Below are 26,762 nucleotides of genomic sequence, written 5' to 3'. Positions count from 1 at the left end.
TGTCACAATAATGGGCACAAAATGAGAGCATAATACTTAGCTAACAAATGGATGAGTGATTGATTAGATGTGGGAGATGAAAGAGCTCAAAATTCTGGGCTTGTCTGACTAGACATGATCTTTTTACCCAGACATAATGTTTGCCTTTCATTGAGGGCAAACATTATGTCTGCAGAAAAAGATCACAAACTTAGCACGTCAAGCTAACTTGGAGGTGCATATCTAGAGAGCATACACCAGGGTGTTTACTGGTCAAAGGAGTCTGAAATGCAAGGGCAAAATCTGAAAGGGAGACGATGATTTGGGAATTATCAGCACAGAAATGATGGTCAGATTTTCCACCAAAAATAAGTGAGGTCACCTGGAGAAGATGTACAACAAGGAGAGAAAGGTATCACCGACACTTAAAAAAATGGATAGGAGGAAGGGTCGGGGGTGGTGCAAAGAACATATGATCCAAGGGTAAAGAAAATAACTAAAAAAGTAATTTGAAAGAAACTTTGAAGATAACAAGCAGTAGTGTCAAATTCCACATATAAGTAAACTAAAAACTAAAAAGAATAATTGGGCTTGGTAGTTTACAAATTTGGTCACCTTTGCCAAAGCAGTTTCAGGAGACAAGATGAGGTACACAAACCTGACTACAACAGGTTCAAGAATAAAGAGATAAACCATCAGGAAACATAACCTATTCTTTCAAACACACCCTATTTAAAAAAAAACAAAAAACAAAAAAACAGTAACTTGAGACAATATAGAGGCAATCTTCTTTGTTTTTTGTTTGAGACAGAGTCTCCCTCTGTCTCCCACCCAGGCAGGAGTGAAGTGGTGCAAACACAGCTCACTGCAGCCTCGACCTCCTGGGCTCAAGCAAGCCTCCCACCTCAGCCTTCCCAGTAGCTGGGACTATAGGTGTGTGCCACCACACCTGACTAATTTTTGTAAAGAATGGGTTTCCACCACAATGTCCAGACTGGTCTCGAACTCCAGAGCTCAAGTAATCCACCCACCTCAGCCTCCCAAAGTGTTGGGATTACATGCATGAGCCACCATGCCTGGCCTGGGTTTATTTATTTTATTTTGTACCCTCTTTTCTGCAGGAAAAGAGCTCAAAGAGGAGGTTAAAAATAAAGAAAATGGCAGGTACAAAATTTGGAACAAGATCCCACCATGAGATCAAGGTGGGCTCCCAGTACCATCAGGAGACTGAAAATGCTACAGGGGAAAACAAGGCAGAAGTTCTGGTTTACAGCTAATCCCTGAAGAAAGTGGCAGCTTGATGGGAATGGTAAACATTGTGCCTACGGTAGCCAGGCTAATTGCAGGCCCCATTCACCCACCTAAGTCAGGATTGGCTAAACCTGAAGGGTGTGGAAATCGTACCTGCAGCTGAACGGGGCTGGAGGAAGCAGGGACTAGATCTTACTCAGCATTATGAGCAAACTCAACCAATAAAAGCATACAGAACATGAGCAAAACAAGTAATTTCAAAAACATAAGCATAATGAAAATATCTACAACATATACTCAATAGCCTAATTAAAGACTCATTTTTTTTTTAATACTCAGCATCTAGCACAGAGCCTGGCATATAACAGATGTTAGTACATACAAATGAATAATGTCCCAGAGCTTGCTCAGCTGCTATCTCAAGAGACAGGAACACCTGTGGAAGACAGGCTATACGGGATCTCCATGACCGAGACAAGAAAGTGTCCTTCCTATGCAACCAGAGGGTGGAAAGGCTTAACCATCCCCGCTGAAAACAAAAGAGGAGAACATGACTGTAAGGGCCCTTAGATGATAATTAATTGTTACCAAGCAGGTGTATGCGTAGCACTGTGCTATTCACTTATAAGAATTATATCTTAGGCTGGGTGCAGTGGCTCATCCCTGTAATCCCAGCACTTTGGGAGGCCAAGGCAGGTGGATCACCTGAGGTCAGGAGTTTGAGACCAGCCTGGCCAACATGGTAAAACCCTGTCTCTACTAAAAATACGAAAATTAGCCAGGAGTGGGGGCACGTGCCTGTAATCCCAGCTACTCGGGAAGCTGAGGCATGAGAGTCAATTGAACCTAAAAGGCAGAGGTTGCAGTGAACCAAGATTGTACCACTGCAATCCAACCTGGGTGACAGAGACTCTGTCTCCAAAAATAAAAATAAAAAAAAAGAACTATCATATCTTAACCTTAACTTCTTACCTTAACAACTACTATATAGGTATATTTATTCTGATTTCCCAGATGAAGAAATAGCCTCAGAGAAGTTAAGTAATTTGTCCAAGTTCATACAGAGAGTCAGGAAATCAGGACCACTGAACCTGTCAGTGGCACCTAATACGGTAAGAGGAGGTGGTGGTAGTAGTGGTGGTGGTGAGAGGTACCCTTTGAAATATAAAGACACTACCAACAAACTTTTACATATACAGAAACCTTGCCCACTCACCGAGAAGACTGCTCCCCTCATTCTTCTTACTCCCTGAGTGAGTCTCCAATAACTAGCAGGCCTGAGGAGACACTGCCACCTAATGGCCAGTGCCATGAACTATTGTCTTGTGGCCCTGTTCCCACACCTCACCTTGGTTCCTCTACCTTCAGGATTGAGCTGCAAAATGATTGCATGCACACAAATCACCTTTTTTTTTTTTTTTTTTTTTTTTTTTTTGAGACAGAGTCTTGTTCTGTTGCCAGGCTGGAGTGCAGTGACGCAATCTTGGCTCACTGCAACCTCTGCCTCCTGAGTTCAAGCAATTCTGCCTCAGCCTCCGGAATAGCTGGGACTACAGGTGTGTACCATCACACCCAACTAATATTTTTTTATATTTTTAGTAGAGACAGGGTTTCACTGTGTTGGCCAGGATGGTCTTGATCTCCTGACCTCATGATCCGCCTGCTTCGGCCTCCCAAAGCGCTGGGATTACGGGCATGAGCCACCGTGGCAGACCTACAAGTCACCATTTTGCCTATCTTGCTGTCATGAGTGATCCATCCCACACAATCTCTTATTCTGGCACTATCTAAAGAACACTGTACCAAAAGAAATGTTCTCCACCTGCCCTTACCCAATACATATATCTGCCCTGTCAATACAGTAGCCACTAGCCAAATGTGGCTATTATTATAATGTGATAAGGCCACAAAACAAGCATTCTTAAACTACATTAAAAGAAATACAGTCTTAATGCAGACTACTGAAATATCACTTAATTCTAGTTGGAATGACATTTCCAAGCATTATATTTTCTCCTTTCTTATTAAACTAATTATAAAATACTCTGTATTTTAAAACTTCTGGGCCAGGCATGGTAGCTCATGCCTATAGTCCAAGCTACTCGGGAGGCTACAGTGGGAGGATCACTTAAGCCCAGGAGTTCGAGTCTAGCCTGGGTAACACAGTGAAACCCAGTCTCTTAAATAAAGTCAGGCACGGTGGCTCACACCTGTAATCCCAGCACTTTGGGGCTTTGGGAGGCCAAGGTGAGCGGCTCACGTGAGGCCTGGCCACCAGGGCGAAACCTCATCTCTATTAAAAATACACAAATTAGCCAGGCATGGTGGCAGATGCCTGTAATCCCAGCTACTCTGGACATTGAGGCATGAGAATCGCTTGAACCTAGGAAGCAGTGATCCGAGATCACGCCACTGCACTCCAGCCAGGGTGACAGAGTGAGACTCTGTCTCAAAGAAAAAAGAAAAAAAAAAAAAAACTTCTCCCTATAATTCTACCACCCTAACACAACTGTACAACTATTCTCATTACTTCATGTACCCTTCTAAATTTCATCTACACACACAGAGTCAGCTATATTATCTAGATACAATTTAATGTTCTACTTTTAAAACATCACTGTTTTATAAATATATCCCACAGTTCTACAGTTATATTTGTTATTTTAAGGGCCACAATATATTACATGGAATTAATGTGCTATAAATCATTTAATCACAGACGACGACCCAAAGATTATAAATATCTATTATCCTTCATTACACCACTTTTAGAGCTACCCTGGCAAAAGGGACACAAAGGAGGTAAGGGTAAAGAAACACGTCACATGATGAAAAGCTGAAGCACTTATAAATAAATGGTTTAGCCTAACAAAGCCAAGAGTACACGTGACGGTTGCTGTCAAATAGTTTAAGATATTATATGTAGGGTCAAAATAGTTTAAGTTGTGACAAAGGGGCAGACCTAGGATCAATGAATAGAAGTAAGAAAAGGGCAGTTTTCAGCCCAAAAAAGTAAAACTTTTCAAACTGTCAAAATATTCAACAAAGTAAACTACATAAAACACTAAGTTGTCCATTTGTGAAAGCATTAAAAAATAAGCTAGATAAGCAGTTGACAGATAGTGCAGACTCTTAAATTGGTGGGAGGTAAGACTAGATAACCTCTCAGGTTTCCTTTCACTCAAATATTCAAATATTTATTAATCACCTGCTATAACCCTAGCAATGTGCTAGGTATATAAAAGTATACAAAACAGACCTGGTCCCTGTGCTTTTTGCACTTACAACCTAGTGTAGGAAATAGAGAAAAAGAAAAAAAATTAAATAATTACAAATCATAAGTGCTATAAAGGAAAACAATGAAATGCTTTAGGAAAAATAACAAACTAGGCATCAAGTAAGGCCTCTCTCAGGGAGAATATTTTAAAGTTGTGGACTAAAGAAGAGTTAAGCTATGCAGAGACCGCTCTGGCGCAGTGGAAAACCACTAAATGTATAAACTGGAGGGTGATGCGATCTGATTTACTTCCTTTTATTATTGCTACTTTTTGGAGATGCAGTCACGCTCTGTCACCAAGGCTGGAGTGCAGTGGCACGATCTCGGCTCACTGCAACCTCCACTTCCCAGGTTCAAGCGATTCTCCTGCTTCAGTCTCCCAAGTAGCTGGGATTACAGGTGCCGCCACCACGCCTGGCTAATTTTTGTATTTTTAATAGAGATGGGGTTTCACCATGTTAGCCAGGCTGGTCTTGAACTCCAGACCTCAGGTGATCCGCCTGCCTCAGCCTCACAAAGTGCTGGGATTACAGGCATGAGCCACTGCACCTGGCCGATCTGATTTACATTTCTAAAAGATCATTCTGGCTGTTATGTGGAGAATGAATAGGAAAGAAGAAAATGTAGAAGCAGGAAAAAAATCAGGTGGGAAACTAGGTAGGAGTTCAGATGAGAAACGATGATAGACTAGGCTGGTTGAAGTAGATGGAGAGAGAGGTATAGACAAGTTTCTTTCTTTCTTTTTTTTTGAAACAAGGTCTCTCTCTGTCATCCAGAATGGAGTACAATGGGGTGATCATAGTTCACTGCAGCCTCGACCTCCTGGGCTCAAGCAATCCTCTTAGCTCAGCCTCCCTAATAGCTGGGATCACAGGCACACACCACCACCGCCAGCTAACTTTTTAATTTTTGTAGATGGGCGGTGTCTCACTATGTTGCCCAGGCTGGTCTTGAACTCCTGAGCTCAAGTGATCCTCCTGCCTCCCCAAGTGCTGGGATTATAGGTGAGAACCACTGTACCCAGCCAAAAGATGGGTTTCAAGATACATAGGGGGGACAGAAACTGCAGGACTCAGTGATGGGTTAAACTCAAAGGATAAAGTTAAAAGAGAAACCAAGTAAGCTTCAGGTTTCTGGCTTGAACAATTAATGGGACTGTGCTGTCATTTTCTAAGATAGGAAAGTTTGGGGGAGGCATGGATGTGGATCAAAACAGGAATCTAACTTTAAGTCACCATGATTGTCTTTAGACTCTTAATAGAAAGTTTCTACTAAAAATTACTCATGACTCATTCTTTGCTCTTTAAAAAGCAGTCTGTGGAAGGGGAAATACTATAAAGGTGACTGGGCCAATTGAAAAATAAAATTGGAATACAAATGGTAGATTAAACTATTGCATCAATGTTAAATTTAGTAAAGTCCATACTGTGCAAATTTTTTTTTAAATCCCTATGATTGGGAAATACATGTTGAAGTATTTAGGAGGTAAAGGGCCATAATATGCATATAAACATATATATACATATTCATTATATACATATGTAAGAAAGACAGCAAATGATAAAATGGCACAAAATATTAACAACAGGTAAATCTGGATAAAGAGTAGATATTCTTTGTACTATTCTTGGTCTTACAACATTTCTCTGAGTATAAAATTATTACCAAAAAAACCCAAAACTTTTTTTAAGACAGTCCCAGATTTCTCTTATTCACGCCAAATAATTCAAATTCCTTTAAACTCACCTCATATGTATCTCCTCAACCCACTCCATCATGTCTCATCCATTACCTAGAGTAGTGACCCCATCAGAGAGACAAGGAACATACACAACTTACTCTATATAAAGAAATGGCGTAAGAAGTGAGGATTGCCAAGAGGCTTCTTGCAATCTTCCATCTCCCATGAAATAGCATGTTCTTAACTGTGCTCTCTGAAATGTACTCTGTCCTGATCTGTAACAGATGGCTGGATGATAGACTCCTTTCAGTTCTGGATCTACTCTTCTCATGTAATATTTAGCAACGAATCTATCAAATTAGCATGCTCATGTGATATCTGCAGATTAGATGTTCCTCCTACAAATGCCCATGGTTTAGCTGGGTATCCCTAGGTATAGCAATTATTACACTATTTTATTTTTAAGATTATGTTTTCCTGTGTTGTACTTTCTCCACTAGACTGAGAGCTCCTTGAAGACAAGGAGCACAAAATATTCATTTATTTATTTTAATTCCTAAAGATTATTCTAATACATGGCCGGGTGCAGTGGCTCACGCCTGTAATCTCAGCACTTTGGGAGGCCAAGGTGGGTGGATCACCTGAGGTCAGGAGTGACCAGCCTGGCCAACATAGAGAAACCCTGTCTTTACTAAAAGTACAAAATTAGCCAGGCATGGTGGTGCATGCCTGTAATCCCAGCTACTCAGGAGGCTGAGGCAGAAGAATCGCTTGAACCCGGGAGGCGGAGTTTGCAGTGAGCCGAGATTGCAACATTGCACTCTAGCCTGAGAGTTTCAACAAAGATTATTCTAATACACAAAAGAGTCTCAAAAACGATTATTCTAATACATAAAAAGACACTTAATAAAAGCTATTGGGTGAAGAAATAAATATCACTGAAAAATCTTTCATATCTTTACTAAACATTACTTTTTTTGCCCTTGGATATGGCAGTATGTATAGAGTCTTACTCTAATTCAATAGCGAAGGAGACATAACTTCTAGCGGTTGCTGATAAACAAGTGAAAATGCCTATGACCTTATACACAATCCCAAAATCTTGTTTACTTCAATAATTATCATTATAATTTCATAAAATATGACCAAGAAAAGGTAAAATATCTTGGGCCTGAGTCTCAACCACACCTTAAAATTAAAGTACATTATATTTAACCAATAGTACAAACGGTCAATACAACGCAAGGAACACTTCAGTGACAAGAAAACACGTCATAGTCTAGACAGAACTTTATTCTCTGTTATCAAATAATCTAAAATTATGTAAGGTAAGAACACTGAACTGAGTAAACAAATTAAAATCTAATCATTTTACTGGGAAAGGGCAGTTTTTCAAATGCTACAACGAAACTTGCCAAATAGAAGAGTATTCAACCAGAATGTACATAAAGTACTCCAAAAAAAAAACTGTGTAAACAGACATGTATCTTTATCCAAAAATGATTATATGGTAATACTTCAAAATGTCCCAGAACCAAATGTCAAAATACCAAATGCTTTTAAGGTATGTTTCTGAATTGTATTAAAAGGAGGAAAATACAATGTTTCTTACTCAGCTAGGTATTCTGTCCGTATTCTTGCTGTCAATTCCCCTAGTTCCCTTAAGATCTCCCCAACTCATGGAATATAATGCACATGACAATTTGCAATAGTTCTCAAACCCGTCCTGTCCTCTCCTCATTTCTTAATCTAGAATCTTACTAGACAGTATTCTAGCACAGGCCTACTTAATTTTCTGCCTTCAGTTTCTTCCCCTTCAATCCATTTTTTACACTGTTCCTGAGGTTAATATTCTAAATTCTAATTCTGATCATGTCACTCTTCAATTTTAAAATCCTTCAATAAGTCTCTAAAGTACAAATACCTAAAAACAGCAGCTTATATTTATTTATTTATTTATTTTTTATTTTTTTTTTTTTTTTTTTTTTGAGACGGAGTCTTGCTCTGTCGCCCAGGCTGGAGTGCAGTGGCCAGATCTCAGCTCACTGCAAGCTCCGCCTCCCGGGTTCACGCCATTCTGCTGCCTCAGCCTCTCGAGTACCTGGGACTACAGGCACCCGCCACCTCGCCCGGCTAGTTTTTTGTATTTTTTTAGTAGAGACGGGGTTTCACCATGTTAGCTAGGATGGTCTTGATCTTGTGACCTCGTGATCCGCCCGTCTCGGCCTCCCAAAGTGCTGGGATTACAGGCTTGAGCCACCGCGCCCGGCCATATTTATTAAGTACTTGTGTGCCAGGTACCAATGTTACCTAATTTAAACCTCACAACAATCCTACAGTGTAGATATTTTTATTATTCTCATTTTGCACATTTAAGGAAATTGAAACTTAGGGAAATCACATATAGACGCACAGTTAATGAGTGCATGCAGCTAAAATTACCCAAGCCTTCAAATTGCGGTTTTGGTATTCCTTTACAGCTGCTCCCTCTTACCACTAACCAACAAACCCTGCCTTCCAACCAGACCAAACCACCTAAGGATCTGTAACCATAAGATGCTCTTTCAGGACTCCTTACCAAAGTGCACATTACTCCCTTGACTCAAAATGCTACATGTCCACCAGGGGAATTCTCTGCAAAGCTTTCTTCCTTTCTTTCCCACCTTCCCTACGGAAAATCCCCTGGACAGAATAACATAAGCCAAAATGATATACACATCCCACTATCAACTTCAAAACGCTACAATACAGAGTACTCAGATAGATTTTCCAAGGTGACGTCAATGTGACAATCTAGTGCCAGCCTCATAAACCCCTAAATTCATCGGAAAGTAAAGATCAACAATAAAGAAACATGCATTCAAAAGATAACATCAAAAAAGAAAAAAATAAAGCGACAGCAAAAACAAAAAAAAAGCTCTAAATACTTTTGTAAAATATTCACAAAATATAAATACAGTTATTTTGAAATATGTGCAAAATACATTTAGAATAATGGGATCTTAAGTTTTAAAGTAGAAAATAATGCAAATGTGGACTTTTCTTTAATGGCACAAGTAAGACAAATCCTAAGATCTACTATTAGTAAACCAAAAAAAAGGTCGAGACTAAAGGGCTCTTCTATGACTATGTCTAGGGTCAAAAAAGAATTCTTCAATACTAAACAGCTTGTGCTTATGAAACATATTAAATGATGCAGAGGTACAGTGATTATGTTACCACATCTCAAGCATCAGCATATTATGTCAGTATCTTCCAGGAACATGAAACAGTGATATCAGGAGTTTCTCCTGGGTATTAACTGACAATTAAACAGCATCTTCACAGTACTACTCAACTATATTAGGTTACAATTCCACACACTAATACTCAAATTTTGTCTATTCCAGTCTCAAGATCTTCCTGTAGCTAATTGCTCCTATACTGTCATGTGAATAAATAAGCACCAAACGTTACCTGCAAACTTTTAAACTCTTTTCTAGCCCATTAATAAAACATCTACAAGATCATTTCTGGCACATATCCCATCCAGAGCCCTGTTTCCATACAACCTTTCTTGCCTTTTCCTTGTAATACTAACACATCATCTTCTTAAACCTTAAATAAATTTTTTGTAAGAAGTAAAAATTACTTCATAACAATGTCATCTAATTGAGATATTTAGGAAATCGACCTTTAATGGATACAGAATAATCACTCCGTGGTTAAAGCACTATTCTTGGGTGGTCAACTCAAAACTGTATTTTGTGTTTGACATTCCTACTGGCTATAACCAAAATGCATTTCCTGAATACGTGTCATGTATAATACCCAGGACCAGGTAGAGTACTTACACTGACGGGGCTTTTTATAGTGGTCTACTCTAGATATTAGACCTAACCCAAGGAAACAGTAAAGAGAACAAAGAGAGAAGAGATACCTCATAAAGACTTGACAACAAATGGAAAATGAGAGATAAGAGAAGTCTGGATTACTCCCAGGTTTATACTTTGGGCAACTGAATGACCGGCAGTATCATTAACTAAGATGGGAAAATTAGCTGAATACATGAACAAGAGACAGTAAAGAGAGCTGGAAAAGAATAGGTATGAAAGAGAAACAGGGCCAGGCATAATGGCTTACACTTGTAATCCCACCACTTTGGGAGGCCAAGGTGGCCAGGTCACTGGAGGTCAGGAGTTTGAGATCAGCCTGGCCAACATGGTAAACCCCAGATTCTACTAAAAATACAAAAATGAGCTGGGTGTAGTGGCAGGTGCCTGTAATCCCAGCTACTTGGGAGGCTGAAGCAGGAGAATTGCTTGAACCCAGAAGGCAGAGGTTGCAGTGAGCAGAGATTGCACAACTGCACTGGGAGACAGAGCAAGACGCCATCTCAAAAAAAAAAAGAAAAGAAAAGAAAAGAAAAAGAAAGAGAAACAAGAAAGTGATGCTTTTGAAGGCAAAGAAAGTTCAAGAACATGGGCATGATGGTCTAAGGTTCACAGTGGATTTAACAATTAAGAACTATGTCAACAGATAGACATAGTTTCTGTAAATAGAGGAAGCAAAAGTAAAATGTTCTGGGGGAATGAGTACTACACAATCAAGACAAAAAAAAAAAAAAGAATGTGTGAAGCATGTTTCGAACAGAATGTAGAAGAGTTTTGCTGGATGAAAGGTTCATGTAGCAGAAGACAAGAAAATGAAGTCTGAGTCAAGGGCTTTGAATTCTAGATTTTATTTTTGGAGTTTATTCTGTGAACAGGAGAAGGAAAGGCATGTAACATCTTTTTTCCTTTATAAGACAATTTTCTCAACGCTTTCTGATGACACAGTACATGAGGAACTGGAATGACAAGAGTTAAGGCAGGAGAAGCTACTAAGAGGTCTTACAATTATCTAAACATAGTAATGAGGACCTGAAAGAGACTGGCAGTAGCCAAAGTAAAAAATAAGGAATATGTGAAAGAGATATTCTTTATTCCCAGGCTGCCTGTGATACTGTGATATGACATCATATCCTATACATAACATATACTTGGTCTCTGCCCCTGGTTCCTGACACATAGCTCCTAAAACCCATGGGATCTCCAGAGTGATGAGTGTCTTTTGTATGCTAATGAGGACTGCTAGTTGGGGACCCCTAGTTAACCTCAGGATGGAAGCTGGTCACCAGAAAGACCAGAGCATGAGTACAGGTTGGGACTTTTTAGCCCCATCCCCCAACCTCCAGGGAGGGGAAGGGGACTGAAGGTTGAGTTAATCACCAATGGCCAATGATGTAAGCAATCATACCTATGTAATAAAACCTCCATAAAAGGCCAAAAGGACAGGGTTCAGAGAGCTGAATACGTGGACATACCTGGAGAGTAGTACACCCAGAGGGGGCAGAGAAGCTCCACACCCCTTTCCATGACCTACCCTATTCATCTCTTCCATCTGGCTGTTCATCTATATTTTTTGTAATATGCTGTTTAATAAATGGGCAAACATAAGTAAAGTGTTTCCCTAAGTTCTATGATCTGCTCTAGCAAATTAACTGAACTCAAGAAGGGGGTCGTGGGAACCCCAATTTATGGCTGGTCACAGACACAGGTCACAACCTGGAGCATGCATCTGAAGTGGGAGTGGGGGGCTGTCTTGTGGGACTGAGCCCTTATCCTCCAGGATTTAACACTGTCTACAGGCAGACAGTGTCAGATTTGAACTAAATTATAGGACATCCAGCTGTTCTTCACTGGAGATTCTGGTGTCAGAATTGCTTGGTGTCTGGCAAAACAATCTCCATACATTTAGTTTAAGAGGTGCTGTGTGGCCAAGTGCTGTGTGGCTCACTCTTGTAATCCCAGCGCTTTGAAAGATCGAAGCAGGAGGATCACTTTAGGCTAGGAGTTTTGAGACCAGCCCAGGCAAGAGAGCAAAACTCCGCCTCTCAAAAAAAAAAAAAAAAAGAGTTACAAAGGCCAGGTACGGTGGCTTGTGCCTGTAATTCTAACACTTTGGGAGGCCAAGGTGGGAGGCTCCTAGAGGCCAGGAGTTTGAGACAAGCCTGGACAACTTGGCAAAACCCCATATCTACATAAAAATGTTATAAAAAAAAAATTAGCTGGGCATGGTGGCACACGCTTGTAGTCCCAGCTACTCGGGAGGGCACATCACTTGAGCCCAGGAGGTTAAGGCTGCAGTGACCTATAATCAAGCCACTGCACTCCAGCCTGGGTGACAGAACAAGACATTGTCTCAAAAAAAAAAAAAAAAGGGTTATATTGAGTGGTATTTGAGAGTAGGAAAAAACACTGTTTTGTTTTTTTTTTCTATGTTCTAATAGTGCCCTAAATATTCACTATTACTATATTACCATACTCATCACATTGTATCATAATCATTTGCAGACGGGGACCTTCTGTTGTTCAGCCCCTTATTACTAACGCTAACAAGTCAGGAACACAGGAAGTGGCTAAAAAATGTTTGTTGAACTCAGTAACTCATCAGACGTAGAAGTAAGACCTACAGATACTACCGAGAAACCTAAATGACTTGTAAGATGGTGACAGAGAAAACACTAATGGAGAAGCCAAGAGGGGGATCAAGTTTAGGGGATGAGTTAGTTAGGGTAGAGGATGGTTAAGGTCAACATCCAAATAGAGATGTCAAAGAGGAAAAAAAATAAAATCAGAGGAGGAAAAAATTCAGACAAAAATAGAGATATTTAGAAAATAAATCAACAAGTCTCATTATTTGCTCATGAACAAAAATATTTAATAAATATGAATTTCCTAACAGTTTAGGATATGACTGTCTTTAAGAACACTATTCGAATTGCTCATTTGTATATTCTGTACAAATTGACGCGTAAATTCCCAACCAAATGGGTCAATCAAAACTGGGTCAACACTGAATAATTATTTGCTTTACTCATTCATTCAATAAAAAGGTTATCGAGTGTCTATAAGTGAGGGCAAGAGGAACCTGTCACGAAAACAAACAGTAAGATACAGTAAATACTATAACAAAATAACTGCATAATGTTAACAGGAACACAGGTAACAGAATATAAGGAAGGACAGATGGAAGAGGCATAATGAACATATGTCTAGCAGCTTTCCTGGAAGAAGAGGCATCTATGTTAGCCTCTTAAAAAGATAAAGTGATGGCCAGGTACAGTGGCTCACACCTGTAATCCCAGCACTTTGGGGGACAAGGCAGGTGGATTACTTGAGGTCAGGAACTCAAGACCAGCCTGGCCAACATAGTGAAACCCTGCCTGTGCTTAAAATATAAAAAATTAGCCGGGCGTGGTGGTACGCACCTGTAATCCCAGCTACTTGGGAGGCTGAGTCAGAAGAATTGTTTGAACCTCAGAGGCGGAGGCTGCTGTGAGCAGAGATTGTGCCTTTGCACTCCAGCCTGGGTGACAGCGTGAGATTCCGTCTCAAAAAATAATAATAATAAATAAATATAAAAAAGATAAAGTGATTTAATGAGAAGACTGAGAAGATGAATGGTATTCTACAAAAAAAGAAATAGTGGCCGGGCATGGTCGCTCATGCCTGTAATCCCAGCACTTCGGCAGGCCAAGGCAGGCATATCACCTGAGGTTAGGAGTTCGAGACCAGCCTGACCAACATGGAGAAACCCCGTCTCTACTAGAAATACAAAACCAGCCAGGTGTGGTGGCGCATGCTTTTAATCCCCGCTACTTGGGAGGCTGAGGCAGGATAATCACTTGAACCTGGGAGGCATAGGTTGCAGTGAGCCAAGATCACGCGGTTGCACTCCAGCCTGGGCAACAAGAGTGAAACTCTGTCTCAAAAAATAAAAAATAAATTAAAAAAAAAAAGTAATAGTATGTGCAAAAGCCGAGAGATGCCAAAGCATTTCTCATTCTCATGGAACCTCCTCTTGGAGGACTATCTGTATGCTAATAAAAAATCTGATCTTTATTCTATAGCCCTATGGTAAGAAACATCACATGTGCATTAGAATCCCCTAGGGAGGTTGGGCACAGTGGCTCATGCCTATAATCCCAGCACTTTGGGAGGCCAAGGTGGGAAAATGGCTTGACATTAGGAGTTTGAGACCAGCCTGGCCAACACAGCAAGACACCCTAGGGAGCACTCCAGATCCCCTAAAGCATGTGCAGGCAAAAGGTGGGTAAACAGGCGCGGAAAGGAAAGGGAAAGGGAAAGGAAAGGAAACTAACTTCTGTAGAGAATAGGGAGACACAGAAGATTTTTTTAGCAAAAACACAACCTGGTCAGATCTGTGTTTCGGAAATCCACAAGTCAGGGGCATGGATCAGTGGCTAAGGGAAGAAAATCTGGAGAAAGACCAATGAAGAGGGTTAAGAAGCAACTGCAATGATGCTCCAACACTAAATATTGACTACTACTTACTTAAACATAAATGAACCACGAAAAGAGGCATATAAAGTGCTATAACTGTACTATGTGCTTTCAACATAGTTTCTGAAATCTCAAACATCAACTCAATAATCATAAGCGATTACAGTAAAATGAGATCAGGTGCATTAGGAAAAAAGGAGTGGTGGAGAAGAGTAGCCGTCAAAATTTCCCTGGAATAGTTGCTCATTTATTCTTCAATTTAACTTTTATTTTTAAAAAGGTAAAACTACCATAACAAACACGTTGCTAAATCAAAATTTCGAAGCTACTACAAGGCAAGCACTGCACAAAACTGCAGTACAGTCCATCATGATGATGATGATGGACCTTGAGCGCACAGATTAGGATAAAATTAATTTCATTTATGTTTCAACGACATAGATCCTGCATTTTTTTTTCCTCTGTCGAAACATTTTGTTAACTACATATATTTGTATTGTGAAAGTAAAAACCTGGGACCCTAATTTCACTATGCCAAAGAAAAAAGTAAGCTGAAAGCTGAGTCACAAAGGAAGCTGCCTTTCCTTTTGCTTTTGTTGGGGGTTTTTTTTTTTTTTTTTTTTTTTGAAGTGTTTTTTTTGGAGTTTCTCTCTTGTTGCCCAGGCTGGAGTGCAATGACACAATCTTGGCTCACCACAACCTCCGCCTACCAGGTTCAAGCAATTCTCCTGCCTCAACTCAGCTTCTCAAGTAGCTGGGATTACAGGCATGCGCCACCACGCCCAGCTAATTCTGTATTTTTAGTAGAGATGGGGTTTCACCATGTTGGTCATGCTGGTCTCCAACTCCTGACCTCAGGTGATCTGCCTGCCCTGGCCTCCCAAAGTGCTGAGATTACAGGCTGAGCCAGCATGCCCAGCCCCCTTTCCTTTTGTTTCTAAGCTGATAGCTACAGATAAAAAGTTAAATATGTCCAAGCTACAGATAAAAAGTTAAATATGTCCACGGGTAACTACTCAGTGTTCACCTTGTCTTATGTAAAGCGCCAATTTACTAACACTAAACAAATACATAACTGAATATTCCCCTATCTGCTCCTTTTCTTTCACAGCATGTGGATTCAGTAATGTGATAATACCCTCTCTCTTGCCCCTCCAGACTGCTTTTTCCACTTAAATATTGAAGCCCTCAAAATCATCTTTGGAGAAAGACAGACTTGTCTCCCTGGCATGCATCCTTAACCTTGGCAAAATAAACTTTTAAACAGATTGAGACCTGTCTCAGATACTTTTTGGTTTACAGTATATAAATAAGAATACAAAAAAAGAAAAGCATCCATCTTTTAAAAAAGAATTCCTTGACTGGACATCCCCTCCAGCTACCACCTGTTATTTAGCTTCGCTTTATAGCAAACTCCTTGAGGAACTGTCTCTCCCAGCAGTCTACAATTCCTTTCCTCCAATTCTCTCTTAAGCACACTCCAATCAAGTCTTCACTTCCACTACTAAACAAGAAACAACTTAAGGTCACCAATGATTTTCATACTGCTATATCTTAGTCCTCAATCTAACAGCATCTGACACAGCTGATTACTCACTCGCTTCTTAAAACTTTCACTTGGCCTCATTGATACCACTCAGTCTTAATTCTCTTCCTTCTTTATGGGAGTGTTGCTTCTTGGTCTCCTCTGCTAGTTTCTCTCCCTCTGAAAACATTACAGGATCCCAAGGCTAACTTGTGGGACTTCTCCAGCCACACCCACTCCCTAAATTATTTTAATCCATTCTCATGGCATTACATACTATCTCTCTGCTAATAACTGGAAATTTATATATCTCTAACCCAGACCTCAGCTGTGAACTGCGGACTCGTGCATATCCAGCTCTCTTCACAATATCTCCACTTAGATTACTAACTTAAAATGTCCAAAATTGAACTCATTACTTCCCCCGCTAAAACCCTGCTTCTTCTGTGCTCTTACCCTTCTCAGTAAATGTTAACTCGACTTGTCCAGCTGTTCAAGCCAAACTCACAGCCTACATTCAATCCATCATTAAATTGCTGGCTCTGCCTTCAAAATGTATACAAAATGTGAGCACTTCTCCCAATCCCGGCCTAAAATCATCATCTCCCACTTAGGATTACTCCTGCAGCCTGCTAAATAATCTTATTATGTGCTACCCCTGACATTCTCTACATAGCAGCTGAGAGTTCTACTTAAAACAAGTCAAAACTCTGGTGGCTCCCCACCTTTTAAAAACCAGTCTCACTGGCCTACAACGCCATATATGACCAGACATCCCCCCAACCCAACCCACCTCTCTGACCTCATCATTTCCCCTCAATGCCTCCACTGGCCTACTTGCTACTCCTAGAACAGGTCAAGCAAGCTTCAGCCACAGGATCTTTGCATTCTAGATCTATCTTCATCAAGTACTCTCTCTCCTAATATCTGCATAGATCACATTCTCACTTCTTCAAGATCTCTGCTCAAATACTAGTTTTTATTACAGCCTTCCCTAACCACCTTAGATAAAACAGCAGCATCACCCTCACATGTTCTTTTCACCTTTTCCTGCTTTACTTTTCTCTACAGCAATACAATAGATGACATATTACACATATACTTATTTTCTGTATCTTGTCATTAGAATGTAAGCTCCACAAAGGCAGAAAATTTGTTTTGTTCACTGAACTATTCCCAGCAAGTGCTCAGAATACATTTCTTGAATGAATGAATGAGAAAAATCCAGACTGAGGATCTATTCTCTAAGACAGGATTGAAGGAATTTAGAATGTAAAACATCTCAAGGTCCTGGAAAAACATGACTGCAAGAAAGGCCACAACAATGGCCAAGTCTACAACTCTAGCTAGTACCAATAATAAATAAAGGTTGACAAGCCATACCATAATATTCCTAAAATGAGGAAAATATACCTGAGAAAAAATTTTAAATAAGGAAAAGAAATAAAACAAAACAAAAAGATGGCCATCCCTGCCTCCCCACCCCCAAAAAGAAACATCACCTGGATGTTTCCTATAAAGTGGCCTACCAACTCTGACCAAAATATCATCAAGTCCATTCTACAGACTTAAAGAGCTGTTATGAATAGTCCCTGTTTTTCTAAGCTAAGGTTTTCAGAGAAAATTATTATATAACTCCCAACTCTAACACTGGCTGCCAAGAGATAATGGTCAGAGAAAGCTCTCAAATTGCCCTAAAGCACTCAGGCTGCAACGAAATATCATTAATATGATGACAACAACAATTCAAAGTACCTTCTGGAATCTGTCTTGCTTCTTTGTCCCTAGCGTATTTACTAGGGGCTTCCTCATCAAAGGTTTTACTATCTTGATGGGGGGCAGTGTTGGGGAGGAGCATAGGCAATTCAAAAAAACAGGACTGGAATTTAATTTTGCATTTTAAAGAAAAGCAGGGCCAGTTGTGGTGGCTCACACCTGTAATGCCAGCACTTTGGGAGGTAAAAGCAGGAGGATCAATTGAGCCCAGGAGTTTGAGCCCAGCCTGGGCAACGTGGGGAGACCCTGTCTCTATGAAAAATTTTAGAAATTAGCCAGGCATGGTGGTACATGCCTGTAGTCCCAGCTACAGGTTGAGTACAGGTTGGGAAGCCAAGGCAGGAGGATAGCTAGAGCCCGGGAGGTCAATGCTGCAGTGAGCCATAATGACACCACTGCACTCCTGCCTGGGTCCAGAGACCCTGTCTCAAAAAAAAAAAAAAAAGAGAGAGAGAAGTAAAATGCTGGGGAACAGAAAACACTTGCTCAGATACAAGATGTCACTGGGCTTTTCAATACCAGGCACCAAAAGAGAGATCACAGAAGGACCAAAACCCTGAGATGCCCATCGTTCCTCAGCTAGAGCCATGCCTTGCATTTCTATTCCCACACACAGAACTCAAGATACAGGGTAGGAGACCATGCCAAAGGGAACAGCTGGGAGCAGTGATGGCAGGGAGGAGAGCAGTAACAACTATCATAACAAAGGGAAGGAAGGAGTAATCACTCATGCTTTTTCTCTTTTCTCCTTCCCACTGTCCTTACCAAGGACAGAAATCAGGTAGATGAAAACAGGAGAAGGCAGAGAACAGAGGGTAAGGATGACCTGAAGCAAATGGTTGTAGAAAAAATCAAGAGCAAATTCCTTTACCAAGTAACTCTTTGAAAAACAGACATATGAAGTAAGTTAGGAGCTGACCAAGAAAATTTAAAACAAGCCCCTGTCTTACATAGCTATAAAGTACAAAGAAAACATAGATTCTTAATTATTCAGAATAATCTGTGGCATTTTTAAGACCAACAATCTTCAAAGATGATCCAACTACACTGAAACTAAGTTACTGATCAATATGAAAAAGTAAACAGGTAAAAAACTTCAGGGCTCATGGATCCAACCTTTAAGAAACCTCTGGCTTTCCAATGGCTCCAAACCTTAATACAAGCAACCAAAAGTCTTTAAAGGTAGAGAAGTAACTCTAGGACATTCCCAAGCAATCAGCTCACCAGAGAAGAGCTAAAAACTCAAAGATTACACCTCACATACTGTGAATGGTCAATTCACTTAAAAAGAGAGGACTGTTCTCATTGGTTGATCTCAATAGGCTGAATCACACCCCAGCATCAGCACCTGTAGCAAGCAGAAGTCAGAAGCCAAAGAGACAGAAAGCCATCAGATACTCAGAGAAAACTTTAGTCAATAACAAAGGAAAGACAAGTTCACCCTATACAACCACAATCGGCTTATGACACTAGGGCACACCAACCACAACTGTTTGTAGCCTGAGGTGGCACCATTCTACATGCTCACATCTGTGCTAATACTTCCCTCCTCTCTGCTCCCTCCCTGATGGCTCTTCCCCCATCCTCCCTGACAGCTGTCACATTCTAGAGCTACTCTTCCTCCACCCACTCTTTCATTTTGGTAATCTGGTGTTTCCCAGTTCAGTCTCTCGACCTCTTTCTGTATTATCTCATCCTATATTCACTCATTCCTCTACTTAGTTCCTATCTTTGACAAGGACACAATCCAGTGAGGGAGACAGATATGTCACTAGAATTAGGTACAATACATCACAGTCAATGCTGTGAAAGAAATATAACAAAGTGCTGTGAGCACATATTCATCCGTCATTACCCTACTCGATGTCTTCCAAATCAATACTCTGCCTTCCCACTCTGTTGTATATCAGTTACTAAATCCTGTATCTTTCCAAAATATCCCGATCTCCACTTCCACCTCAAGGTTTAGGCTTCATTTCTCACATGACTATTTCAACCACTTCCTATTATAAACACAATTCAATATATAGCCACATTGTCACATGAGCAATCTCCCTAAAAGAGATAATATACCGTATCATCCCCTTGGTTTGCAACACCTAATCTTTCCAATGTCTAAGAAATGAAGTCCAAATCCTTGGCATGGAAAATAAGATAATACTTTTGAAATAGCATCTTTTAAAAGCAGGCTGACTGAGTTCCAGTTGCAATGCTTACCACCTATATTATCTTTGGCAGGTCACGTTCTCTAAATTTTCATATCCAAAAAATGAGGATACTAAAAGAATCTTCCTCCTAGGGCTGCTATGAGGATTAGGTAAGAAACTAACCAGCATAAAACCCAGCACTCAATGTTAACTACTATCCTGGGCTGTCTCATCCATCTAGAATGGGAGTAATCTACTCCATAATGGGAGGAGATTACTAAGGTTTCCTTTCATATATTTTAGAATGATTAACAATAAGAGTTAAAGACAACCTTCTGGTTAATATTGAACAGACAAAAATTTCAATTAACCAATATATTGCTGTCATAAAAGTTTTAGTTTATCTAAAACTTACCATAATTTATTAAAAACAAGTACACATTTTTATTAAAGTTAGGTTATTTTGTTCTGTTTTCCTATTTAAGTTCAGAAAAAAAGAATGGAAACATAATAATGTAGTTTTGTATAATATAAAATACACATAAATGAAATTTGATCTCAGTTGTATATTAACTTTCTAAATATATATACATAACAAAATGAACTCTAGAAGCTTAAGAAAATAAAAGTATGCATCAAACAGGTGCATGGCATTCATTCACAAAAAACACAATCAAAAGACAAAAATCACTGACTTTTTTCTTTTATCTTTTTTCTTTTAAATAGAGATGGGGTCTCACTATGCTGCCTAGGCTGGTCTTGAACTCCTAGGCTCAAGCGATTCTCCCACCTCAGCCTCCCAAAGTGCTGAGATTACAGGTGTGATCCACCACACCCAGCCACACTGACTTTTAAAAATATAACACAGGGATTACCCTGTCTCTATTAAAAACACAAAAATTAGCCAGGCGTGGTGGCGCACGCCTGTAGTCCCAGCTATTCAGAAGGCTGAGGCAAGAGAATCGCTGGAACACCGGAGGTGGAGGTTGCAGTGAGCCAAGACGGCACCACCGCACTCCAGCTTGACGACAGAGCAAGATTCTGTCTCAAAAAATATATATATATGATATAAATTTAATAATATAAAACCTATAAAGCCTGCAATAAGAAAAAATAGATCAGAAATATTTTTCAAGAGATTAATATATTTATGATGTTAGTGCTAATGAAAATTGGTGAGAAGATTCCAGTAAATGTATGGACGATGGACAAATAAAGGAGAAAATAAAACCAGAAGAATACTGCATTTGCTTCTCTATTATGGACTATGATGTTAAACTGCAAGTAACCTTATCCTCATTTTTAAAAAAACCAATTTTTAAAAGCAAAAACCTACAAAGTATGACAGAACTGGTCAACCAAACTCTACTGGAGTCAGTGTAAATCAGTATCTTTAGAAGTAAATCTGGTAATATCTTTCAAAATTAACAAAACTTTCATACCCTGACTTTGTAATCCTGCTCCTGGGCTTTAAGCCCAAAGGAAAGAAGCAAAATGATGAACAGCTATATACTAACTGCATTACCTGCAACATAGTAAACAATCTAGATGTCCAATTATTAAGAAATGTCATTGTAACACTGTATAATCACCTAAAGGTATAAAAACTATAGCAAAAATAAAACATCAAATATGAAAGCAAATATTAAACATTACATTTATGCTTTATCATATAAAATCACTTAGATATGACAAGAAATAAGAAGAAAAATTAAAAGTCTGTTTTGATTTTTAAAATTTATTTGACCATTCAGTTGTTTGCAAGATAAAAAGCCTTTTGGAATTGGTCAGGCCCACACCACTAAGTATGCATTTCAGCTTTTTAGAGGCAGTCACAGTCATCAACTTTTTCCCCCAAAATCCTATCACATAGGAGTAAGACAGGCTCTTCTCGCAGACAAGCCATACAAGTAATTTTAGCCATGCTATTAGCCAGCTGCAACCTTCTTATATTAAAATCTCATTGTACCATCAAAACTTAATTGTATGTGAGCTCTCCATATGGTGATCCAGAAGCCACTTGTTATGGGGCATCTGGAGAGAGTTCCCCAGGCACTGAAGTTAAAACTATCTAGCTGAGAGGAATAGTGAAGGTTAGGTTTCTCCTATATCCCCAAATGAATTATCATGTTTCTCAGCCACAAGGGATCTAAGTCCCTATGAGTGGCAGCTATGGATTCAAAGAGGGAGAAAGTGCAAGCAGATTTGCACTCCCTCTGAAAAACTGGCAGCTCCTTCATTTCACCCCAAAGCACCATGGAGTAGTGAAAAACACACAATGAGGAGGTCAGGAGATATGAGATGTAGGTGAGCCTACGCAATCTCAAACAAGTTATTTGTCTTTTTAGGCTGAGTTGTTTAATGGTAAAATTTTTAAAGTTGAACCAAATAATCTGTTAATTCTTTCAAGTTCAATATTCTATTAATTTAATAGACCCTTTTTTCAGTACACATCCAAGTAGCTCACAACCCCCATTCAAATTGTAAAACAATTAAGATTTAGAATTAGGAGACTAGGGGCAAAAGACCTGGACTGTAATCCCCGCCGTCCCTTTCTACGTGCATGACTTTGCACCTCAAAATAAAGTTGTACGACCAATGAAGCAGCAATCCTCATTGGTCATGCCCTGTTTACTCCTGTATCATAAAATTTTTTGTTGTTGTTGTTGTTGTTGTTTTGTTTTGTTTTTTTTAAATAACTGGGGTTTCATTCCTAACCAGCCTATAATCCCAGCACTTTGGGAGGCCAAGGTGGGCGGATCACGAGGTCAGGAGTTCAAGACCCAACATAGTGAAACCCGTCTCTACTAAAAAAAATTACCCAGGTGTGGTGATGTGTGCCTATAATTCCAGCTACTCAGGAGACTGAGGCAGGAGAATCACGTGAACCCGGGAGGCGGAGGTTGCAGTGAGCCGAGATGAGGCCACTGCACTCCAGCGCAGGCGACAGTGCAAGACTCTGTACCAAAAAAAAAAAAAAAGAAGAAGCCCCAAAACCTGGTGGAGACAGACACATAAACAAATCACTAACTCCCAGCTGACACATACTAACTGCAGAGTGTACGAATCAGTCAAGACAAAAGGGATGAGATGTCTAGACAAGGCTCTGAAGTGACACCTTCATAAGGTCTTCAAGGGCAAGTTGTTCACTAGGCAGAGATTTCTCAACAAAGAACACTGAAAAACCATAGAGGAAGATGTCATCTTCAGAGAAGTGCAACAGTCTTATATAGAGAGGGCAAGCATAATGGTAGAAGATGACACTAGAATGTAGACAAATACCACTAATCATGAAGGACTTTGAATTTTATCGATATAGACTATGGAGAGTCACTGAAGGACTTGTAAATACGGATTCAAAGTCCCTTCCTCCAAACTACAGTCAAAGGAGTTGAGTCAAAGCAACAAAAAATGCAGGTCTGAATGTGGAAAGGTAGAATTTTTACAGAATTCTTAATGGAGACTTTCTGCTTGCTTTCAGGATGGCATCTAGTGCTTTCTTAACTATGGCTTATGCTGAAGTACGACAGTATGAATTATGGCTAAAGGGTTCAACAAAATGTGCATTTTTAACCTGAAGATTATTTGAAGCCAATGTTGTTTAGAACACAAACGAAAACAAAAAATAATAGTAACGAGCTTTCATAAGAGAAACAAACAGTAATAAAGTTCAAGAGGAAGAAGACTGATTTCAGGCAAACACAGGAATATTTACATCTTTATCACATATGGATGACGGATAAGACATGTTTTGAACCTATCTTTTGCAGGACAGCATCTTAAGTTCCTTTTGGTTAAAGAGCAGCTGCCATCTCTAAAGTCTCTAGTCTAAAAGATGATGCTTTAAAAAAAAAAGTCTAAAAGATGATGCTTAAAAAAAAAAATTGGCCAAATTAATAGGTTCTGTTATATTTTAATGCTCGGGAGAAAAGGAATGCCTTTCCTATGGCTATTTTAAAAAGCTTAAACCTCAATTTCTCTCACCTATTGGAGTGAGCTACCAATACTAATCTGAGACCACAGCGTCCCTGCATCAGTCATTTCCACTCCGCTAAGGCCTTGTCTGGGAGCAGCCAGCCTCATTGGTCGGGGAGCCCACACAGATGAATATGCAATTATTGAAATGGAAACTTAAGCTTCGCCACCAAGGACCACCACAAAGGAGTCCTTTCATTCCTCCTTTTACTTTATCAAGAAAGTAGATGCATTATTTAAAACTGTATGAAAATACATGTCTAAAGAGAAGAGAGAAGATCTGAACCTACGGCAACGATGTGCCCCACCAAAGTTTCACCTCAGGATGTGTTTTAGGGTGTGTCTTTCATTTAGCCCTGCAATTAAAAGAAAAAAAAAATCGAACTCATTCGGGGAGCCCCGGTACTCTCCCCATCCACCCTCACACGCAACCAGGCTCCGAAATCACTGAGTGCCTCAGCCTCGCCCTGATTTCTCCTAAAAGGCGGCGGCGCCCGCGGCCCGAGGCCCCGCGCTGTCACAGCCGCAGGGAGGGCGCCCTCCGGCCTCCCAGGTCTGCGCCCGCCCCGCATCGGGCGGCTCGCGAGGGGCTAGAGAGGCTCACCCTGGAGGCCGGGAGACCGGAGGGTGCCACCGCCTCAGCCCGGGAGCCCGGGCCTCCGCCCCGCCCCGGACTGCGTGCCTGGTCTTGGGCTGCCCCCGGCGCCCGCCGCGACCCCGGTCCCGGCTCTGGCCCTGAGCCCGGATCTCACCGTGCGGAGGTCGCGCTGCCTCCTCGGCCGCGGCCAGGCTGCAGGCCGCCCAGCGACCTGCGGGCCCGAGGACGGAAGGTGAGGCGAAGGGCCGCCCGTCACATCCCCGCCAGCCCAGCCGCCTGAGCCGCAGCAATCAGCATTGCGTCCGCGGCCTGAGGGAGCGCCGGACTCCAAAGCCGCCGCGCCCCCTCCCTCGGCCGGCGCCCGCCCGGACTCCGCCCTCCAGGGCCCGCGCACCGCGCGCGCGCAGCCCCGCCCTGCCGCGGGCCCGTGCGCAGGCGCGAGCCTCACGGGGCTACGGGGCCCGCCCCCACCGCCTGATCCAGCCTCAGCCCACCTCTGGCCCCGCCCCGCCCTCACGCGAGGCTTTCCTAAGCTCCGCCTCTGCTTCGGGCCCCGCCCCCTCCACTGACCTTGCCTGGCCGCCTCCTGACTCAGGTTTTTGCTCGGCCCAAGCAGTGACGCCAGTCTTGCGGCTGACCTCACCTCTAGCCGTCCCCTGGACTACATTTGCTGCTTGACCGCTGTCAAACCTGACAGCTCCTCCTCCAGGATGTGAAAAGTGAGGAGTGATCTCAGTATTGGACATGACTGAACCACGCACCTGCCTACCGCATCAAAACACAGGATCTTGCTAAGGCTGAGAGGAAGGGGCACCCCAAGTGCTGATCTGGTTTTCCTTTTTTTTTTTTTTTGAAACAGGGTCTTGCCCTGTCACCCAGGTTGGAGTTCGGTGGCGCTATCACCGCTCACTTGCAGCCTCTTGGGCTCAAGTGATCCTCTCACCTCTGGCGTGCATCACCACGCCTCCGAAATAATTACAGCTAAGACCACACTAGTCAAAGTAAACTATCACATATTGACCCAAATACCCGGCTAATTTTTATTTTTTCCTTTTAGAGATGGGGAAAGTGGTCTTAAAGGCTGATCTCAAACTCCTGGGCTCAAGCAATCCTCCCACCTTGGCCTCCCAAAGTGCTGGGATTACAGGTGTGAGCCACAGCTCCTGACCAACGTGGTTTCTTTGCCAGAAACCAGGTCTTTCTTCCCTTTGGGGCCTCCATCCCCCAGAGGCCATCTCTTCCCCTCTTCTTTTCCTCTACCACGGCCAATCCTGCCTCTGAGAGTCCTCAGCCTGGAAGACTTCAGGGCCTGGCCGGCTGTTTAAAGCTCTGGAGCTGCCCTTATCTAGTTGTAGACTTGCAGTTCTCTGAAATCTTTGTCGGCCCCAACAGCTGGATTGCAATAAATAACATTTCAAGGGAACTGCTTGAAAAATATCCGGTTCTTTCATGTCTCCAGATCAATGATACTCGAATGGAAAAAGTAGACGGAATGCCTGATTTGTATAACCACATTTCATTTAATAATATACTTTTATATTTAGAAAATAATGTCTTTTAAATGTCAATCTTAAAATATTTAATTTATTGGACAATAATGTGTGTGCTTAAAATGTTGAGAAAGACTAGGTCTAAATGCTGTGCAATTTCTCTTTGGATTAAGTGAGATTAAGAAAGCAAACACCAGGCCGGGCACGGTGGCTCATGCCTGTAATCCCAGCACTTTGGGAGGCTGAGGTGGGATGATCACAAGGTCAGGAGTTCGACACCAGCCTGGCCGATATGGTGAAACCCCATCTCTACTAAAAATACAAACAAATTACCCGGTCATGGTGGCACATTCCTGTAATCCCAGCTACTCAGGAGGCTGAGGCAGGAGAATTGCTTGAACTTGGAAGGCGGAGGTTGCAGTGAGCTGTGATCACGCCATTGCACTCCAGCCTGGGAGACAGAGCATGACTCCGTCTCAAAAATACAATATAATACAATACAGTACAATACAATACAATACATACACAGACCAGGCGTGGTGGCTCACGACCTCAACACTTTGAGAGGCTGAGGCGAGAGGATCACTTGAGCCTAGGAGTTCAAGATCAGCCTGGGTAACATAGAAACCTAGTCTATGAAAAAAACAAAATTAACCAGGCTTAGTGGCATATGCCTGTAGTTCTGGCTATTCAGAAGACTGAGGCAGTAAGATTACTTGAGCCCAGGAGGTTGAGA

The 26,762-nt window shown here is 41.3% G+C and overlaps 1 protein-coding gene across 6 annotated transcripts in view; it reads right to left on the bottom strand.

The window, feature by feature from the left end:
- CCSER2 (coiled-coil serine rich protein 2) overlaps positions 1-24,937 on the bottom strand; it is a 188,225-nt gene extending 163,288 nt beyond the window's left edge. For 5 of the 6 annotated variants that reach the window (XM_009214468.3, XM_009214469.3, XM_017962838.2 and 2 more), the window contains exon 1: positions 24,691-24,937. The gene's annotated coding sequence lies outside the window, so the exon portion shown is untranslated. Of the gene's footprint in view, positions 1-24,228; positions 24,249-24,690 lie in introns of those variants that run through there. The other variant, XM_017962837.3, reaches the window with a different exon arrangement.
- Between the last annotated feature and the right edge of the window lie 1,825 nt (positions 24,938-26,762).

The sequence above is a fragment of the Papio anubis genome, chromosome 11, assembly GCF_008728515.1.
Source record: "Papio anubis isolate 15944 chromosome 11, Panubis1.0, whole genome shotgun sequence".
Classification (NCBI taxonomy): domain Eukaryota; kingdom Metazoa; phylum Chordata; class Mammalia; order Primates; family Cercopithecidae; genus Papio; species Papio anubis.
This window is presented reverse-complemented; position numbering and strand designations above follow the sequence as displayed.